The sequence below is a fragment of the Lynx canadensis genome, chromosome A1, assembly GCF_007474595.2.
Source record: "Lynx canadensis isolate LIC74 chromosome A1, mLynCan4.pri.v2, whole genome shotgun sequence".
In the NCBI taxonomy this organism is placed as follows: Eukaryota; Metazoa; Chordata; class Mammalia; order Carnivora; family Felidae; genus Lynx; species Lynx canadensis.
In genome coordinates, this window is record NC_044303.2 from 209,488,070 (window position 1) to 209,501,573 (window position 13,504).

General features: G+C 40.6%; 1 long non-coding RNA gene across 4 annotated transcripts in view; it reads right to left on the bottom strand.

The window, feature by feature from the left end:
* Nucleotides 1-234: 234 nt before the first annotated feature.
* LOC115524581 overlaps nt 235-13,504 on the bottom strand; it is an 81,717-nt gene continuing 68,447 nt past the window's right edge. For 3 of the 4 annotated variants that reach the window (XR_004344053.1, XR_003972146.1, XR_003972145.1), the window contains one exon: nt 235-1,172. This is a non-coding gene — a long non-coding RNA (uncharacterized LOC115524581). The remainder of the gene's footprint in view (nt 1,173-13,504) is intronic. The other variant, XR_004344052.1, reaches the window with a different exon arrangement.

The window sequence follows — 13,504 nt, forward strand, 5'->3', positions numbered from 1 at the left end:
TGCCAATGATGATAAAGATGAAGCGGAGGGGGATGGAGAAGGAGGAGGAAGAGAAAGTGGCAGTAAAGAAGCAAAAGTACCTGCAAGTTTCTTGCGAGTATGATCTGAGTCTTGCTCATCTTTGAATTCCTGCCTCTTAACATCATGCCCAGCACAGAGCGTGTACTTATTCAATGTTTGGAGATTTAAAAAATATAAAGAAAATGAACAAATGGAAAAGAATGAAGTCTGCAGAGAGGGAAGAAGAAAAAGAGGGAGGGAGGGGAGAAGGAGGAAAGAAATATGAACTAAACCTGGAAATATAAGGAGACAGTAAATAAAATAGTTTCTAGAGTCAGAATGACTGGTTTGAGTCTGATTTCTGGAATTCACTAGCTGTGTCACCTTGGACAAGTTTATTAAGCTTTCTAAGCTCCAACTTCCTCACCAGTAAAATGAGGATTATTATAGCACCTTCTTCATTGGGTTGTTCTGAGAACTAAGTGTAGTAATACATGTAAATAACATTCCACAAATGTTAATTACTATTATTTCTTTATCATCACCATCAAAGTCATTTTTACCCATTAATCTTGAACGTGGGTCTCTTCTTACAGAAGTATCTTGATTTGGCAACCACTGAAAATTTAGAAGTCCATTTTGCAGATACTTATAGCTGTCACTCAAGAGGAAATTCACCCAGTCGATTTCATATTCTGACAGTGCTTCAGGACATGGTGGAGTACATTAAGAACTGTTGCATTCTGATATTTTAACCAATTAATGTAACATTTCTTCTGAATGCTCAAGGCACAACCTAGGAATGTGAAGCAGATGAATCTTGTGTCACAGTTTTAGTCACATTACAGTGAATTATACTCCCTGGGTTTACAAGGGAATGTTCCCTTACATCCCAGAATATCTCCAACAGCCAACCTGAACAAGCTTGGCAGGGACCCAGGACTCGTGGGTACTTACTCACCTGACAAGCAATCACATTTCATTTGCAACAAAGAGGAATTCCCTTTCTGATGACAAATGTACTTCAGGGACACACCTGCTAAGCTGGGCACTGTCTCATGACCACTCAGGGGAACTGACCCAACAAGCTTTCCCAAATAGCAGGTGAACATCAGTCCCAAGCTATTCATCCGTATCCTCAAGGAAATGAAGGCAGAGGAATCAGGGAATTTCTAGGCAAGAGCAGAGATGGGAAAAAACAAAGGGAATCATTAGGTCTACGTTTTAATCCCATGTCCATCCACCATTTTTTCCTTCCCACTCACCCACCCAAGAATAAAATATATAATTTCGGGGAGGGGGGGGAGGCAGGGGGAAGACTGGTGCTGAATCACCATCTACTCATATGCTTGTTTTACAAAATTACTACCCTAAGGTTATAATGTTTTATAGGTGCTTGGCCCTCCTCTTCCCTCTCCTTTCCCATAGAGCAAGTCTAATCATATAACCTTTCACCCAGATCTGAATCATGGGTCTAATGATCAAGATTATTTTTTAAGTGAAAGAAAAAAATAATGATCATTTATGTTGTGGAACACAGAGTTTACAGACTGCAGAAAACACACGGCTGTTAATGTTTGATTTTAACAAACCTTGTTCCAAATCTGAGATTCCCATCACTCCAATAGTCTCTTTCTTTGAAATTCCAGGAATAAAGCTATGAACAACAGCAGCTCATCTCAATTGCACATAATCATTATAATGACAGCATTTGTATTTGATAAGTTAAATTCATAAGCGAGGAACTCTATCTCCATTTACAAGAGTTAAAAAAAAATGCAACCCAATAAAGAGCAGCATAACGAGAGAATTTTCCTTGAACATAGACAGACTGGAAAGGAGCTTACAGAGGAAGTCCTGGCCTCAGGAGCTTACCTAAGGCTGAGACATGGTCAGTCAACCTGGAATTCACTAGCTGTGAGTTTCCTGAAAAATGCCCATCCTTCTGCACAATGCCAGACAAGCTCAGGTTTGGAATCACAGCCCCAGAGACTGTCTTAGTCTGTTCAGACTGCTATAATAGAAATACCATATATTGGTAGTTCACAACAAACATTTATTCCTTACAGTTCTAAAAACTAGAAGTCCAAGGTCAAGGATCCAGCATATTTGGTGTCCAGTAAAGAGTTCCTGATTCACAGATGGCTGTCTTCTTGCAGTGTCCTCACACGGTGGGAGGGGCCAGGGAGCTCTCTAGGGTGTCTTATATAAGGACACTGAGCCCATTCATGAGGGCTCCACCCTCATGACCTAATCACCTCCAAATACCACCATGCTGGGGGTTGGGTTCCTACATATGAATTTTGAGAGACATGAACATTCCATCTATTGCAGAGACTGAGTCCCCAGACTTGCAAGTGCTGGATGAACCTCAGCAGTTCACTAAAATGTGTGGTTGCCTATTCTTTCCATCTGTGAAATGGAGATACTACCCACCTCACAGCACTGTTATGGGAACAAATTATTTCATGTATGAGAGCACCTAGTAAACTAGCAAGATAACGTTTAGCTAGAGCAGTTGGGGAACACATCATGACAGAGGGAGGCTCCAAACTGAGTATTAAAAAAGGAGCAGGGTCTCAATAGGTAAGAGGAACAATGTGACAGGTAATAATCATGACAGCAGCAAAGACAATACAGATACAAGGGGTAAATTAGACTAATGGGGCAGGGAAGAGTGCTGGAGTCATGGGACATAGGCCTTTGTTTGATCCTTCTGTCTGGAGGTCCACAAGAATCTTGGGATTAACATTTCACAAAGTTGTACTTTACATAAAAGTTTGATAAAAACTTAAACCACACAAAATGCTAATTTTCCATAAGACATGCATTTTCCTGCCCAATTTTACTGACAGGCAATCTTCCTCATAGCTATGCACCCTCTAATTAGTGTCTCAAGTCACTAAACCATAGGTTCTCAAAGTGTGGTCCCCAGGCCTGCAGCATCAATCACCTGGCAGAGTGTAGAAAGAATCATGGTCCCCCCAAAGATCCACATCCTAATCCTTGCAAGTATTTGTTTCATGGCAAAGAATAATTAAATTTCAGGTGAAGTTAAGGCTGCTAATCAGCTCACTTTAAAACAAAAAATTATCCATGTGAGCCCAATGTAATCCAAGGATCATTAAATGAGGAAGAGGGAAGCAGAAGAGTTAAAAACCAGACAGAGAGCAGTGCAACTCAACCAGTCCTTGCTGGCTTTGAAGATGGAAGACAGCCACAGGTGAAGGAATGCAAGGAGCCTCTAGAAGCTGGAAAATGCAAGGGAACAGATTTTCCCTTAGGGCCTCCACACAACCCTGCCAACACCGTGATTTTAGCCCAGTGAGACTCACTTTGGACTTCTGTCCTACAGAACTATGGAATAATAAAGTTATGTTGTTTTAAGCAGCTATATTTCTAATAATTTGTTACAGCAGCATTAGAAAACTAATACATCTGGAAAGTTGCTAAGAAGGCAAATTTTCTGGCCACAACCCAGACCTCCTGAATCAGAAAATCAGAGGGTGGGGCCCAGAAATCTGCCATTAAACAAGCCCTCGGGGTAATTCTGATGCACACTAAAGTTTGAGAGCCACTCACTAGACTAAGCAAACACATTCAGGCACAGAATAGTCAACACTGACAATTGATGACTTGATTAACCATGATAAAATCTACTAGTGCTATGTCCTGCCTTGACAAGCATAGAATAGGAAACCCAACCAAATCATTGGTGATTCAGATTCCTTCAGGGCCCAGGGCCCTCACTTGGAATAGCAGTGATAAATGTGCCCTAGTCCAAAACCTATCTTGGAAGCTCTTTTTAAAATTCATTTGTGATTCCAACTAGACTTTTATAAAGGGTGGAGTCATTTGCCTCTTTCTCACTGAACTTGAGTAATATTGGGGAAATGTGGGTGGGTGAGCATCCAAGTAAACTGAGGATTTATGAGGGCTTGTTCCAGGAAGGAGAGGGCGACTTAAAAAACTCATAGATATGGAGGGCTGGGGGTTCTTACTGTCCATGAAGCTGGTTCCTCCATCTTGAGTGTAGGTCTGCTCATGCCCACCACCACAGCACTGCCAATATCTCCAATGACAAGGACCTCACTACCTCCCATGGCAAACTATTCCATTCAGAGAAGGCTCTAATTTGTGAGATCTGAATTCCTTTCATCTGGCAGCTGATTTTCTTTGGACTTCACGCTTGATTTCATATTGGCCTACACTGAATTATTTGAAGTCTCTGATGCCCACTCATATGCAAGAACGAAATATGGCTAGGTTGTAACTTCCACTGCATACATTGACTTGTTTTCTCAGCACTATTAGCCTCTACTGACCTCAAAGGGAGGCATGTGCGTAAGCTAGGCAGGAGGTAGACGTGGACCCGGTTAAAGGCAAAGTGCTTTAAAAGCCTTTGATGAAAGGCATTAAGGCTTGAAAGGGTTGTTTCTGAAATACTACACCTCCCTTTTAAGAACTCTTAAGATCTAGAGGGTGATACTCTCTCACCCCAGAAGAATTCAAGCATGAATGTTCTTAGAGCCTCCAATTAAGAGTCCAATTCCATCTCTCCAGATGCTCATTTCCACCAAAATTACCTAGTTGATTTTTTTTAAAGAACAAACAAAACCAGGCTGAACAATATCTCAGAGTTAAATAACCACTAAATGGGTGTTGACAAATCAAGATATAAAAGCCCAATAGCTCTACTTCATACATATAACTATAAATGAAAAGAAAACCCCAAACCATTCTTGCATTACTTATTGATTAATCCAACTGTTGTGTGCATCTATTATCTGCCAGCCACTAAAATAGATACATGATGATGAACTAGACAGACACAGTGCCTGCCCTCTTAAGGCTTGAAGACTCCATTTAAACATCAACTCATCTGTATTCCTATGGTCCTGGGGCATTAACAATCAGATGTTTCTATCATTTATAAAGTGATATAGGGAAAGGTGCCTATTGTATTGGAATGCACCTAGTTCCTTGAATCAGATGGTTAAATGTTATATATGTTTTTAATGTTTATTTTAGAGAAAGAGAAAGGGAGAGAGAGACAGAGCATGAGTGGGGGAGGGGCAGAGAGAGAGGGAGAGACAGAATCTGAAGCAGGCTCCTAGCTCTGAGCTGTCAGCACAGTCTGACACGGTGCTCGAACCCATGAACCGGGAGATCATGACCTGAGATGAAGTTGGATGCTTAACCGACTGAGCCACCCAGGCGCCCCTATGTTATATATTATTTTTAGAGATGGGAGTTGAAAACCCAAGACAAAACAGTCCTTGGATTTCCTGGGTGGTGCATGTTAAATACATAAGAAAATCTCATTCTTATCCACTGTTATATTGGTCTCTTTATGGAAATGATGGTGGTCCAAGAGGGGATTATATTAATAGGCTGCTTTTTTTTTTTTTAATTCTTACTCTATGTCTTAATGTTGATTCCATCTGCACAGAGTTCAAACTTGGTGGCCAATGTCACTGGATATCAGCAGTAATTATGAGCCCACAGTCTTCTCTGTGATCTCTGCCAACCTCTAGGGGCTGGCCCCCCTCATTCCATTTTTAGCAAAAAGGTATGAACTACCAATGGCTGTCATAGCACCAGCTCTTATCACTACCCCAAATGCTAGCATCATCTGTAGATTCTCCAATATAACCAATCTTGGAAGACCAGAAGATGCTTAAGACATGTGCAAATTCTTCTGTAAAGACGAAAGAGCTGCTCTTCTGGATCAGGATAATAGCTGTGACAGAGATCCCAAGAAGCATCTTATGGAAGAATACAGTATGCTTTTTGATGTGGTCTCAAAAAGTCAGATCCTAACTTAAAAAAAAAATTAAAAATCTGTTCCCTCCACAGCCAACTCTATTAACCATAAACATATAACCATTGTAAATTTGTATTTACAGAGCTTCCCTTAATTCTCGAGTAATGAGAAACAAAAGTACATTACCCCATATGAAGTAGGACTTCTTTATATTAAGTTTGCCTTTCAAAGAATATTTCTTTAGAAATTCAGAACTTGTGAACTCTTAGCCTTTACTTTTATAGGCTTAACAATACTGGCCTTCTCACCTGTTCTCATAAATACAGCCCCTGCCTCTCCCTGACCCCTTCCATCTCTTTACCTCCCACCTTCATGCTTCAATTTTATTTATCTACCCATAGCCTTCTTTTCTGGCAGCATCTTTTCTTTTCTTGTGGCACAGTGCCTGTGTTCAAACACAGAACAAAGTTTGTCAGGGGGTGAATCCATCTTTCTCTCCCATAATGGTAACACAATGCTGTTCCGTTTCCAACACGCCTAAATGATGACCAGAATTTGCTGGATCTTTTGCAACCAATGTCTTCATTGACTCCTGTGCCCTTTTCTAGGTTGCATCTGGTAATCCAGAAATGATTAATTCACCTGAATAGCTTATTCTCCCACATATTCAAGACCTTTATCTATTTTGAACAAGAAAATGGAAAAATGTTATGATTTTCATCATGTCCCTCCTTGAGATGGCATCTAGGCCAGAAGAAACTGTGGCTGAAACCCTCACTAAAGCAAGCTGCTCTGTCATGGGGGGCACTCGGCAGTCCTGTGGGAAAGCCCATATACACACAGACCACATGGAGAGGAAGCAAAGAGCCTCACCTTGCCAGCCACGTGAGTGACCCACCGTCAAAGCAGATCCTCCACCCTCTATCAAGCCTTCAGATGATTTCAGCCCCCAGTTTTGGGTCTTCTAGCTGAGACTTCAGACATCATGGAGCAGAGACAAACCACCCCTGCTGTGCCCTCACCCTCTCTGAATTCCTGGCCCACAGTAACTAGAAGATAATGATAGCTATTATTTAAAGATACTGGCATCGTGAGGTAATTCGCTACACCAATTGGTAAATATCACAGCATATATGTATGCAAAGATAACTTTTCTTAGAAAAGCAAAAAAAAAATTATAAAATTCAAGGTAGTGGTTACCTCTGCATGGGAGGCAAAAAAGCAGGGTAGGATAAGATGATATGAATAATTAATAAGTAATCAGTGAATATCTACATCTTGGTTGGATGGTAATGTTCTTTAACAGGTAGATAGATGAATAACAGAGAGGATCCTGCATAGTCCAATGATGATAGTGTTTCATGAGCAAAAAACTATATTTAATCCATTTTAAACAGATGTCCAATGATAAGGAAAGAAATAAAAGGGAAGGAGAGAGAAGGGGAAAAGGAAGAGATGAGGGAGGGAAGGTAGGAAGGAAAGAAAAGTCGAGAGAAAGAAGGAAGGGAGAGAGGAAAGATGGAAGGAAGGAGAGAAGTTATTAGGTTACTACTTGGTAAAAATTGAACTTATTTCCATCCGTCACCTAGCACATCTACTCCTGGGTAGAAGGAGCTTCTCCTTAGAGAAGCTCTAGCACTAGGAGACAGGTACAATATTCATATAAACATTTTGGGGGAGAAAAAAAACTAGAAATATACAAATATCCAGCAACTATAAAATGAATAAGTACATGGTGGTTATTCAGGCAGTAGAACATTATACAGTGATGAATACTAGTGACTAACATCATGGATGAATCTCCACTTGACACCATGGATAAATATCTAGAGATGTACAGTCCAACGGAACTTTCTGCAATGATATAAATGTTCTAGAGCATGATGCTGAGCAGAAGACAAGAAATGACTCTGTATCTATGAAGCTAAAGGCAGACAAAACTAAACAGTATACTGATTAGAAATGCAAATATGGTAGTAAAACTATACTGAAAAGTGAGAAAATATGCAAAATTTACACTGGTGGTTAGGGGAAGCAGGGTGGGGATTCAAGAGGAGCAGGGAGATTTGATAGTTTAGAAATATTCTAAAGTGGAGGGGGAGATCCATAGGTATTCATATTTTTATTCTTAAACTATACACAGACGTTGTACACACTTTCATATGTACTATAAATTAAAGAAATAAAAGATATGAGTACAAAGAAACAAAAGAGGGGATCACCATCCCATGAATGAACTTAAGCAGAACTTCCTTCTGGTACAGCGTTACTCTTTCTCTCTCCAATGTCTCCAGAGTCAAATATGCAAGAAACCTCACCATCCCAGGTTTCATCTTGCCCTCCTCTGAAGATTAAAACAAACAAACAAACAAACAAACAAACCACATGCAGCACCAAACCATCCCTTCCCACCAACAGATCTCCAACTCAGCTTTGTGGACTGTCAGTTTATTTAATGCCACATGGCGCAGTGGATGGGGAACTGGATTCTCAGAGACCAAGACTGGGGGCTGCTGAATCACTCCCAACTTCTACGACTTTGGGAAAATCATCTCACCTCTCTGGCTCAGCCCCCTCAGAAGAGCCCCTGGGGTTAACCAGCACTGCTCCTTTTTAAAATGTTCTTATGTTGGACTTCTTGGTTTAGTTTCTTTTGAAGAAAAGATTACACCGCTTTAAAAAAAAAAAAAAAAGTTCAAAAGCCTCTAGACCAAATGATCACTAACAATTCTTGCTGGAACATTTTAGAAATCTGTGTTTTGTGACAGCCACATTGGGCCTGGCACACTGTTAGATAGGTAGATGAAAAGGGACTAAAACTAGATCACAAACCTGGCATCTTACAGAAAAAGCCTAAATGTGTATTGCCTAGAATGATGGATTATTCCAAAAGTTCTCTCAGATTTTTCTTCCTTGTTTCAGAACCCACCTCCTATCCTACCACCCTTACTCCTAGCTATCTGACAGCAAATCTGGATAACCTGTTTAATCACTATTGAAGAAAAATAATTCGAGAGGGACTGTAGATCAGGGGCATTTTCTGCAAGGGGCAGAATTGCATGGGAATTTTCACAGGAGTGCCTGGTGGCCCACAGACCTCTCCTCTGACCCTGTCCATCCTCTAATGTCTACACTGCTCAGGGGCGGGTTGCACAGGCCCCTCAGCTATTCTGTCTTTATGTCTTCTTCCTCCACCCATTCTTGGGTTTCTCTTATACTCTGCTAGGTCAATGATGTCAAGTGTTCCAGATCAGACATTATCATTTAAATCCCTATTTTCTGGGCATGATGAATTTCAGGTACCAGGTAGAGATGCCTACATGGCACAATCTTCTGTCCATCTGTATACAAAGTCAACCCTGCCGGGGACCACTTGTCCCTTAATACTCACCACTGCCTGATAGGACAGCATGGAAGATTTGTCCTCTGGCCAGGATCCCAACATTACTGTCTCAGTAAAAGATTAGCTATTGGGTGTCACCCTACTTTGGGCCACACTCTCTACTTTAACTCATTCTAATTTCCAAACAGTGTGCGCCAGTTGTTGTTCTAAAAAATAACAGAAGAAAAAATAGTAATTTTTAGGATATATGAGCTTGTTATATAGACTAATTGATACAGTCTATCGTTCTTCGGACTGGTCAGATTAATGAGAAACTGAAGATTCAATATCACAACGATTTCTGCAAGATGCAATTCTGATATGAAATCACTACACACCCTCTGGAGAAACAAAGGCTATCATTCCTTTTTCCTCTCTCTCCTCTCTTCACTCAGGGGGAATAGAGCTGAACTCCCAGGAGAATCACACAGCCACGCTGTGTCAATTTCTAGACACTCACATTGAGTTTGAAATGAGAAGATTTTAAGTGTCGCCCACAAAGATAAGTAATTTTCTCCCTGGGAGAAAAAAAAATCAGCACAGGAAGAAATCAACCGTTTCTGCCTCAGCCATCCCAGAAATTAGCAGTTTCCTCAAATCACAAAAATAAGTTCTCTGTCTGCTCCTATTGCAAAAAAGCATCTTCATTTGTTTATAGGATCACTACTAAACATACTGGCTTCCTCCACCCATGGTCTGGAAAATCATTCTCCAGGATTTTTATAAACAAGTTGAGTGGAGGAGGCTCAAAGCTATGCTCTCTCTAAAGGAAATTACACCCAGCCCCCAAACTCCAGCAAGCATGAACTCAGTGCCCAAAGAATTCAAGCTAATCCACCCCATTCTCAGTGGCTGGACATGGTGGTCCATGTGCATATCCTCCAATCCAAAGGAAATGGGCACCGTCTCATTAGGAAGCCAGACTATACAAACTGGGATCCCTCCCATTTATCATATTGCCATTTTGTTCTAAAAAAGGAAACAAGTAATATTTGATGGTTCTCATTTTTTTCAGAAATTTAACCCATTTTCCTTTGACCAACATTCTATACCAGCAACCCATGGATGTCCATCCCAACCTCATCTCCCACTGCTCCCTTAGCCTCTGCCAGAACCAAACTGTTTTAATTTCTATCCCTTATGCCCCTCTCTCCCACCTTACACAGTTCCTACTTGGGATGCATCCCCTACCTCTGAAATTCTTTCCAACATTCAAATCCCAATGCCCTCCTCCTCCTTAAAACCTTCCTAAACATTCCAGCCAGAAATCTCTCTACTTCCTATGAATGCTAGATCTTCTGGCTTATACTCTTCTTAACTTGCCATTTTTACATACTAATTTGCTGGTTGAGATTTTCAGTTTATTTGGCTTGAACTTTAATATAACATCTACCTATCCTAGTTCCCCCACTAGACTGAAGGCTTCAATGGCCAAGAGGGTTGCAAGGAAGATACCTTAAACTTTTGTGGATCACCTCTGTAGCATCTACCACTATCTTTACACAGAGTAGCTGACTCAATAAAAGTCTGTTGATAATGTTTGAGAAGTGAAGATTCCAGACAAAGAAACCCAAAGTATGTTTTCAAATGTAGGAACAGATTCCTCTTTAGTAAAACAAACAGCTAATCTATATATTCACATTATTCCTAAGATTCAGCCAAATCCCTAGAATTAGGTCTACATCAAGTTTGTAGACATTACCAGTATGCCAGTTAAACTCTCACATTTAGGGATAATGGGATAGAGATCCCAAAATCCCCCAGAGTGTCCCTAGGTTTGCCATTCCAACTATATCATGCTTGATCCTAAGGACCCTGGAAAATTCTTGAATTTGGGACTACCCAGAATTCATTTTGTCTTTGTCAACCCAAAGTGGGTAATAGGACATCCCTCCCGTCTCCCAGTGCCCTCAGAACCCAAAACCAGACCAGTCCTGACTTGCGGCTGTTCAAGGATATCCTGTTTCAGGCATTTACCCCATTGAATGGCTTCCATATTCATTGTTTCATAGGCCGAATGAATACATGAATAACCTGTATCTACTTAATAGGCAGAAAATCAATGAGTGGTCCCTACGATTGTTACCTTATTTTGTCTTTGCTGTTTTAATAAGAAGTAGGGCTTATCTAAAGACTTTCTTTGGACTCTAAGTCCTCAGGACTCAAGTTCTCCAATATCCAGGAAAGATATAAGCATATATACCATATAAATAAATATCAATATATCAATATATATTATCAGTAGAAAGTTACCATCTCCTTTCTTGGAAGAACTGTCCATTGTTCCTCATTTTTCATGTCAAAATATTTTTCTTCTTAATAAATTACTAGTCTAGGAGATAGTAGCTGTCAACTAGTTTTTAATGGCATTACTTGACAAAATAAGAAGTCTGGCTATCCTGTTTCCTCAAAATTATCCAAAAATTGGATCCACCTATAAAATCAAAGCTTGGGAACCACTGGCTGGAGAATGTAGACCTAATTAGTACTAACATGATATCTCTGCCCTTTACTCTCATTTGGACCTTACTTTAAACTATTACTTATGGAGGCACCCATTGGGTACCTAGCATTATACCAGGGGTTGGGATTACAGACACAATATACAGATGTCATTATCAGTTTGCCTAAGGTCTAGGGAAGAGGCAAGCAGACAGTTATCCTACTTAAAAAGCCATTGTTTCCATGTTCCAACCATGGTGGGTTCCAGAAAAAGGAGCATCTGGTCCTCCAGAACTCAACCGCTCATCCTTTTGAAGGGGTCTGCCTACATGAAGGCATTTGTCCTTTTTTTTTTTTTCTAGAAACCTAAAAATTAGAAGTGGCCTGGGCCTTTCTCAGTCTCCAAGATGCTCTCCTTTGATGCTCAGTCAATAAGTCCCAGGCTCACTTTGACCTTTAAGTCGTATCCTTCAGCTTCAGTTAACATTCAACAAACCAAAACATATCCTCCTTTGTGTTACATGATTCCTCAGCATATGATAATTTTAATCGTACTCTGTTGCTCTTGAAATATTTCTCTTATTATAAGATATCACCTTTGCCAAAGGAGATTCCAATCAAGACCCAGAAGAAAACAATTAAGGTGTTATTCAAACAAGAAATAAATGGCAGATCATAATCATAAAATAGGGTAATCAAAAGCATCATAAAATTTAATGAGGACACAAAGGAAGAATGATAAAAGGGCTTCTTGTCTACAGAAAAGGTGAGAAGTTCCTCTACTCCAACTTTCAACTTCCACACCCCATACCCTGTGGCTACAGAGATTTTTTTGGTGACACATCACTTGGATACCTTATAGCAAGTGAGGAGGGATAGGCACAATGACATGTTGATAAGCTGGCTCTCTGAAGGAGAAAAAAAATCTGATTTACAGCAGTTACCAGTTTCCAATGGGGCAAATACTCCTGCTCTGGCCAATTTCAAACTGCTAACAGTTTAGTATAACCAGATAAGAAAATTCTTAAGTATTTAACTACTAGTTTTCATGAGCACGTGTGAATAGCTCCTACACACCATCAGAGGAGTGGCATTTGAGAAGTGACTGCTACGATCCTCATCAGTTGGTAAGAAAGAAGGCCTTTTGGTGGGGCTAGGTAACTCCCTGACTTAGGTGAGAGCAAGCAAGCACATCAGCAAGGGTACGTTAAGTCACTCTCGTTACACACCTGAAGATGAGAACCAATGGCCTTAGGACAGAAGCCAAAGAAAAGTTGATAGTTCAGAGAGGAAATTCCCATGCTCAGCCAGGTGTTGTCCAGACACTGGAGGGCAGGGAGGGGCTGAATACAGGCAAGCTGAGGGCACAAAGGGCCACAGAGGGAAGTTGGGGACAGAGAGGGGAGAACCTGAGGGTAAGAGATGAGATGAAGATGACAGAGGTTCCCCCCAAAAGCAGCCAAGTACAAAATAGGCTCATTTCACAACTTCACCTTCAACTGATACGTGTTTGTTGAATTGAGTTTCCTGAAAACTTTCATTTGGCTTCCAAGGAAAACAACCATAAAGATATGGTTTTCTGTCCTGTGGTCTGTCCCCCCCAGGAACGTGATTGCAGGAATGTGAACTCAAGCTGATAGCTCCTTTCTACACATATGGAACAGCTTTGGGATGGGAAAAAGATTTTTAAAAGACTGAAAAAAAATCCCTGAAGAGCAACTTGGCTTTTGTTTAATGGGTCTGATTAACAATTTGAGGGAAATGAGAACTGTGGCAAAATGGAGTTTTTGAAACTCTGAATTGCTCCTTAGAACAGGGCTTTACCATTCAGTAGCCTGGCTGTGGGTCCCCTGGGCCTGCTAAGGCTCTTAATTTGATTACTTTTAATATAAAATTTTTAAATAAGACATTTT